The 8,219-nt window shown below is 42.7% G+C and overlaps 1 pseudogene; it reads left to right on the top strand.

Annotated features, from left to right (window-relative positions):
• The first annotated feature begins 6,262 nt into the window (after nucleotides 1-6,262).
• On the top strand, nucleotides 6,263-7,394 carry LOC120859367 (annotated as a pseudogene).
• The last annotated feature ends 825 nt before the right edge of the window (nucleotides 7,395-8,219 follow it).

Below are 8,219 nucleotides of genomic sequence, written 5' to 3'. Positions count from 1 at the left end.
AGTGGAAGTGAGAAATAGATTTAAGGGACTAGATCTGATAGATAGAGCACCTGATGGACTATGGGATGAGGTTTGTGACATTGTATAGGAAACAGGGATCAAGACCATCCCCATGGAAAAGAAATGCAAAAAAACAAAATGGCTGTCTGAGGAGGCCTTACAAATAGCTGTGAAAAGAAGAGAGATGAAAAACAAAGGAGAAAAGGAAAAATATAAGCATCTGAATGCAGAGTTCCAAAGAATAGCAAGGAGAGATAAGGAAGCCTTCCTTGGTGATCAGTGCAAAGAAATAGAGGAAAACATCAGAATGGGAAAGACTAGAGATCTCTTCAAGAAAATGAGAGATACCAAGGGAACATTTCATGCAAAGATGGGCTTGACAAAGGACAGAAATGGTCTGGACCTAACAGAAGCAGAAGATATTAAGAAGAGGTGGCAAGAATACACAGAAGAACTGTACAAAAAAGATCTTCATGACCCAGATAATCATGATGGTGTGATCACTCATCTAGAGCCAGACATCTGGGAATGTGAAGTCAAGTGGGCCTTAGGAAGTATCACTACGAACAAAGCTAGTGGAGGTGATGGAATTCCAGTGGAGCTATTTCAAATCCTGGAAGATGATGCTGTGAAAGTGTTCCAATCAATATGCCAGCAAATTTGGAAAACTCAGCAGTGGCCATAGGACCAGAAAAGGTCCATTTTCATTCCAATCCCAAAGAAAGGCAATGCCAAAGAATGCTCAAACCACCACACAATTGCACTCATCTCACATGCTAGTAGGAGAAGGCAATGGCACCCCACTCTTGCCTGGAAAATTCCATGGATGGAGGGGCCTGGTAGGCTACAGTCCATGGGGTTGCTGAGAGTTGGGCACGACTCAGTGACTTCACCTTCACTTTTCACTTTCATGCATTGGAGAAGGAAATGGCAACCCACTCCAGTGTTCTTGCCTGGAGAATCCCAGGGACGGGGGAGCCTGGTGGGCTGCCATCTCTGGGGTTGCACAGAGTAGGACACGACTGAAGCAACTTAGCAACACATGCTAGTAAAGTGATGCTCAAAATTCTCCAAGCTAGGCTTCAGCAATATGTAAACCGTGAACTTCCTGAGGCTCAAGCTGGTTTTAGAAAAGGCAGAGGAACCATAGATCAAATTGCCAACATCTGCTGAATCATGGAAAAAGCAAGAGAGTTCCAGAAAAACATCTATTTCTGCTTTATTGACTATGCCAAAGCCTTTGACTGTGTGGATCACAAGAAACTGTGGAAAATTCTGAAAGAGATGGGAATACCAGACCACCTGACCTGCCTCTTGAGAAACCTGTACGCAGGTCAGGAAGCAGCAGTTAGAACTGGACATGGAACAACAGACTGGTTCCAAATAGGAAATGGAGTATGTCAAGGCTGTATATTGTCACCCTGCTTATTTAACTTCTATACAGAGTACATCATGAGAAACGCTGGACTGGAAGAAACACAAGCTGGAATCAAGGTTGCCGGGAGAAATATCAATAACCTCATATATGCAGATGACACCACCCTTACGGCAGAAAGTAAAGAGGAACTCAAAAGCCTTTTGATGAAAGTGAAAGAGGAGAGTGAAAAAGTTGGCTTAAAGCTCAACATTCAGAAAACAAAGATCATGGCATCTGGTCCCATCACTTCATGGGAAATAGATGGGGAAACAGTAGAAACAATGTCAGACTTTATTTTTTTGGGCTCCCAAATCACTGCAGATGGTGATTGCAGCCATGAAATTAAAAGATGCTTACTCCTTGGAAAGAAAGTTATGACCAACCTAGATAGCATATTCAAAAGCAGTGACGTTACTTTGCCGACTAACGTCCGTCCGGTCAAAGCTATGGTTTTTCCCGTGGTCATGTATGGATGTGAGAGTTGGACTGTGAAGAAGGCTGAGCGCCGAAGAATTGATGCTTTTGAACTGTGGTGTTGGAGAAGACTCTTGAGAGTCCCTTGGACTGCAAGGACATCCAACCAATTCCTTCTGAAAGAGATCAGCGCTGGGATTTCTTGGAAGGAATGTTGCTAAAGCTGAAACTCCAGTACTTTGGCCACCTCATGCGAAGAGTTGACTCATTGGAAAAGACTCTGATGCTGGGAGGGATTGGGGGCAGGAGGAGAAGGGGATGACAGAGGATGAGATGGTTGGATGGCATCAGTGACTCTGGATGCAAGTCTGAGTGAACTCCGGGAGTTGGTGATGGACAGGGAGGCCTGGTGTGCTGCGATTCATGGGGTCACAAAGAGTCAGACACGACTGAGCGACTGAACTGAACTGAAATTTTTCTAATACTCTGCTGTCTCAAACAGTGGCCTTTACCTAAAGGTATACAATTTGACTCTAATCTTCCCTGACCATTCACTCAACAATGTAGTGATAATGACTCTCAAGCATGATTTTGGCAGGAAGCATGTTAGAATTATCTTCCAACTTCTGCTTGTTTGACTTAGGAGGGATGAGGGGGAAATGTGAATACCCATAAACAGAAGAGCCCTGGGTGGGCTGTATAGGTTGGGCATGAAATTTCCTCTACTTCTGCTAGAACTTGGAGCCATGCAGTTCAATAAATATTTAAAGGTGTGATGAGAAGACAACTATTTTGAGTTGCTGCCTAGGCATTTTACAGTGTGACAACCCTATCACATCAGAGTCTGAACATTTATATAAAGACTTGAGCTTAGAAGTCCTATGCCAAGTTCCTGTTTTGCTTTTCCTGGGGAATGTTTTATTTTTAGTTTTTTCTTTTAAGTTTATTTTTCGTGGAGTATAGTTGATTTACAATGTTGTGTTTCTGCTGTGCAGCAAAGTGAATCAGTTCAGTTCAGTTCAGAGTCTCATGTCCGACTCTCTGCGACCCCATGAACTGCAGCACGCCAGGCCTCCCTGTCTATCACCAACTCCCGGAGTTCACTCAGACTCATGTCCATCGAGTCCGTGATGCCATCCAGCCATCTCATCCTCTGTCGTCCCCTTCTCCTCCTGCCCTCAATCCCTCCCAGCATCAGAGTCTTTTCCAATGAGTCAACTCTTCACATGAGGTGGACAAAGTATTGGAATTTCAGCCTCAGCATCAGTCCTTCCAATGAATACCCAGGACTGATCTCCTTCAGAATGGACTGGTTGGATCTCCTTGCAGACCAAGGGACTCTCAAGAGTCTTCTCCAACAGCACAGTTCAAAAGCATCAATTCTTCAGTGCTCAGCTTTCTTTATAGTTCAACTCTCGCATCCATACATGACTACTGGAAAAATCATAGCTTTGTCATATACATATATCCACTCTTTTCAAGATTCTGTTCCCATATAGGTTATTACAGAGTACTGAGGAGAGCTCCCTGTGCTATCCATGGGCTTCCCAGGTGGCGTTACCAGTAAAGAATCTGCCTGCCAATGCAGGAGACGAGAGAGATGTGGGTTTGATCTATGGGGGGATGCTCTGGAGAAGGAAATGGCAACCCATTCCAGTATCCTTGCCTTGAAAATTCCATGGATAGAAGAGCCTGGCTTATTATTTATCTATTTTACATATAGTAATGTGTATAAGTCAACCCCAGTCTCCTGATTTACCACCCCCTTAACCCCTTGGTAACCATGTTTTTCGTCATCTGCAACTCTAGTTCTGTTTTGTAAATAGAATCATTTGTACCATTTTTTAAAGATTCCATATATAAGTAATATCACATGATATTTAGCTTTCTGTGTCTTGACTTATTTCACTCAGTTGACAATCTTTAAGTCCATCCGTGTAGCTGCAAATGGCATTATTTTGTTCTTTTTATGGCTGAGTAATATTCCCTTGTATATATGTACTACATCTTTATTCATTCCTCTGTTGATGGACATTTAGTTTGCTTCTATGTCTTGCCTATTGTACACAGTGCTGCAATGAATACTGAGGTACATGTATCTTTTCCAATGATGGTTTCCTCTGGATATATGCCCAGTAGTAGGATTGCTGGATCATGTGGCAGCTTTATTTTTTGTTTTTCAAGGAACCTCCACCTCTTTCCAATCAATCCCTGGAACTAGTACAAGAAATAATTGACCAATCTAGAGGTATATTCATATTGGTGACTGCCTCTCTGAATTACAGTAACTTCCTCTGAATAAAACCCATGTACAAAAAAAAAAAAAGGAACCTCCATACTGATCTCCATAGTAGTTATACCAATTTACATTGCCACAAACAGCACAGACGGGTTCCCTTTTCTTCACACCCTCTCCAGCATTTATTGTTTGTAGATTTTTTGATGATGGCCATTCTGACAGGTGTGAGGTGATACTTCATTACAGTTTTGATTTACATTTCTCTGATAATTAGTGATGTTGAGCATCTTTTCAAAGTGCCCCTTGGCCATTTGTATGTCTTCTTTGGAGAAATGTCTATTTAGATATGCACCCCATTTTTTGACAGGTTGCTTTCTGGATATTGAGCTGACAGCTGTTTGTATATTTTGGAAATTAATCCCTTGTGGGTCACTTCATTTGCAATTATTTTCTCCCATTCAGTGGGTTGTCTCTCATTTTGTTTATGGTTTCTTTTACTGTGCAAAAACTTTTATGTTTGATTAGTTCCCGTTTGTTTATTTTCGTTTTTATTTTCATTACTCTAGGAGGTGGGGATCTTTTAAAATAACCACTGAGTGTTGAGCCCCAGAAAAGTTGGTGACCTCTACCCCAAGCTTGCTACGTTGCTCTCTATTTCTTGCTCGTTTGTAACATGGGACAGAGAACTGGCCTTCCCCTGGTTCATTGTGCATGCCCCTGTTCCCCTCTACACACACTCTGTTTCTGGGATCTGTAAGGAGTAAATCTTGTGACTCCCTTTGTATAAATGGACAGCAATCGTGCCTTCAATCAAAACGACCCCAGGGTTTCCCTTCCCTAAAGTGTGAGCACGGATGCTGAAGGAGCCACCTGCCAACCAAAGCAGGTGGCTTGTGCCTCCTGATTCAGTAAGTCAGTGCACAATCTGAATTTAATGCACGAGGTATGGGCCCCCGAACACAAAGAAGAACAGACCCAATAGAACTGGATGTACAAATAGCTGGCTTTTCTACTGCGCATCCAGGGGACGAGCTTTCATAGCACAAGGGGTACTCTGAACGGGATGAGCTAGGCCAAGTGGTTTGGGGAGAGCATGTGTTGTGAACATCTGCTTGCTCATTTAACGTTAGGACTCAAATATTGTGAATCTGTGAGTATGAATAAAAAAACACTTTAATAAGAGAGATATTTTAATCATGTCTATTTCAAACTAGTCATTGCTACTCTCATAAGTTTATGTACCAGGGACTTCCCTGGCAGTCCAGTGTTAAGGCCTTTACCTACCAAAGAGGATGTGGGTTTGATCCCTGGTGGAGGAGGTAAGATCCCACAAGACTAACCAAAACACTTAAACATAAAACAAAAGCAATATTGTAACATATTGAATAAAGACTTTGTTGTCCGCATCAGAAAAATCTTAAAAAAACCTTGTGTACCTTTATTTTCTATCAGTCACTTTATTAAATTCTTATAAATTTTTAGTTTTTAATTGACTAGGATTTCTAGAAGTGTAATCATATATGAAAAGCTAAATAATTTTATCTCTTCTTTTCAAATATTTATGCCACTCTTTCTACTTTACTGCCTCATTCCTTCAGCTGTAAGCTCTACAAAGGCAAGATATTTTTTCATTGCTCTATAGACTGTTGTACCTAAAACAGTTCATGGCAAACACTCAGTAAACACGTGCCAAATGAATAAACAAATCAGATAAAATCTTCAAAATAATGTTAAATGTTTATGCTAATAGTGGACCTCCCTGTCTAGTTCTTAATTTGAATAATTTAGCAGTTAATAAGTTTGTTGTTAGTTTTTGGCAAATGGACACTGTTATACTTAGATTTCTACTTCTATACCTATTTTGCATAGAGTTTTATTAGGAATGGTTGTTGATTTTCACACACTGCTTCTTTGGGGGTATCTATTGATACAATTTTATGGGTTTGCTCCCTTATGTTATTGATATAGTAAATTATGTTGATAAAATTAGTAAAAAGTATTAAAGTCCATGGTCTGTATAAGGAAAAAGATAAAATCTTAAGGATCAGGAAATGACTATGGAAAGGTAAACCATATTTCTAGAAGGAAAAATTCAATATAGAAATATCAATCCTTGGTGGCTGCATGGGTCGCCATGGGGATGGGGCTGTTCCCGGGTAGGCTGTGATGGGTTGACAGGTGCGTGACAGTGGGAGCTGCTCTCGGCACAAGCACGTACAGCAAAGGCAAGAGTAACAGCAGTGCCGTCCTGTCTGACAGCCAGGCCCGGGAGAAGTTAGCACTCTACGTATATGAGTATCTGCTCCATGTAGGAGCTCAGAAATCAGCCCATTTTTATCAGAGATAAGATGGGAAAAGAACATCACTTTGGGGTAGCCATCAGGATTCTTACATTCTTGGTGGTGTGTACTTTGGGATCTCTACTGTGCAGCTCCAGAAACACGGGAAACATGTGGACATTCAAGTAAAGCAAAAGCCCTTCCATGATTACAGTGCTGCAGCTCCCAGTGCTAGGAAACATTCCCCCAGGAGAGAGCATGCCAGTAGGCCCTGTACCACCAGGGTTCTTTCAGCCTTTTATGTCACCTCAGTACCCTAGATGTCCATGGCCCCCATTGAGGATACTTAACCAGGCACTTGGAGGTGTCCCAGGAAGTCAGCCATTAGTTCCCAGTGGAATGGATCCAACTCGACAACAAGGTCATCCAAATATGGGTAGGCCAATCCAGAGAATGACTCTTCCAAAAGGAATGCTTTGGGTGGCCTCAGAATGCCTGGAATGAACATGGGCCCAGATGGTGGTAGACCTTGGGCAAACCCAACAAATGCCAATTTAATACCATACTCCTCAGCATCTCCTGGGAATTATGTAGGTCCTCCTCGAGGTGGAGGGCCACCAGGAACACCCATCATGCCTAGTTCAGCAGATTCAACCAACTCTGGAGACAATATGTATACTTTAATGAATGCAATACCTCCAGGGTGTAACAGGCCTAATTTTCCAATGGGCTCTGGGTCAGATGGTCCTGTGGGTGGATGAGGAGGAATGGAGTCACATCACATGAATGGCTCTTTAGGCTCAGGAGACATGCACAGTATCTCCAAGAATTCTCCAAATAATATGAGCCTGAGTAATCAGCCGGGCACTCAAAGGGATGATGGCGAAATGGGTGGAAATTCCTTAAATCCTTTTCAGGGTGAGAGTTACTCCCCTAGCATGACAATGAGTATGTGACCCATTACCAAGTCTCCTCACAGAACCCACAGCGAGTCAGCCCTTCACAGAACTACTATGGAAGAAAATTATTCATCACAGTGTACAGTTAAAAGCATCTCAGTCACTCCAAACCAACCTTTTTATTTCCTGCTCTTTCCCCTATTTTGTGAAGAAAGTGGGTCCAAACATGATTCAAATAATTGTACGGAGCAGCACATTAGAAGTGCCCTCAACTGAACTTCAAATAATTATCTGTGTATGCATATGTGTGGGAAAGAGAATGTATTATATGGGTGGCGCAGGAGAGCCAAGAGGAGCCACTCCACGTTCAAGGTCAGGAGGGCTGGCGGTGAGGAGATACCCCTCCTCCAAGGTAATGAGCAGTGGCTGTGCTTTGCTGGAGCAGCTGTGAAGAGATACCCCACGTCTAAGGTAAGAGAAACCCAAGTAAGATGGTAGGTGTTGCGAGAGGGCATAAGAGGGCAGACACACTAAAACCAGAATCACAGAAAACTAGTCAATCTAATCACATTAGGACCACAGCCTTGTCTAACTCAGTGAAACTAGGCCATGCCCTGCGGGGCCACCCAAGACGGGCGGGTCATGGTGGAGAGGTCTGACAGAATGTGGTCCACTGGAGAAAGGAATGGCAAACCACTTCAGTATTCTTGCCTTGAGAACCCCATGAACAGTATGAAAAGGCAAAATGATAGGACACTGAAAGAGGGACTCCCCAGGTTGGTAGGTGCCCAATATGCTACTGGAGATCAGTGGAGAAATAACTCCTGAAAGAATGAAGGGATGAAGCCAAAGCAAAAACAATACCCAGCTGTGGATGTGACTGGTGATAGAAGCAAGGTCCGATGGTGTAAAGAGCAATATTGCATAGGAACCTGGAATGTCAGGTCCATGAATTGGAAGTGGTCAAACAG

The sequence above is a fragment of the Oryx dammah genome, unplaced genomic scaffold (assembly GCF_014754425.2).
Source record: "Oryx dammah isolate SB20612 unplaced genomic scaffold, SCBI_Odam_1.1 HiC_scaffold_717, whole genome shotgun sequence".
Taxonomy (NCBI): Eukaryota; Metazoa; Chordata; class Mammalia; order Artiodactyla; family Bovidae; genus Oryx; species Oryx dammah.
The sequence above is the reverse complement of the archived record's forward strand: the minus strand, read 5'-3'. Positions and strand labels throughout refer to the sequence as shown.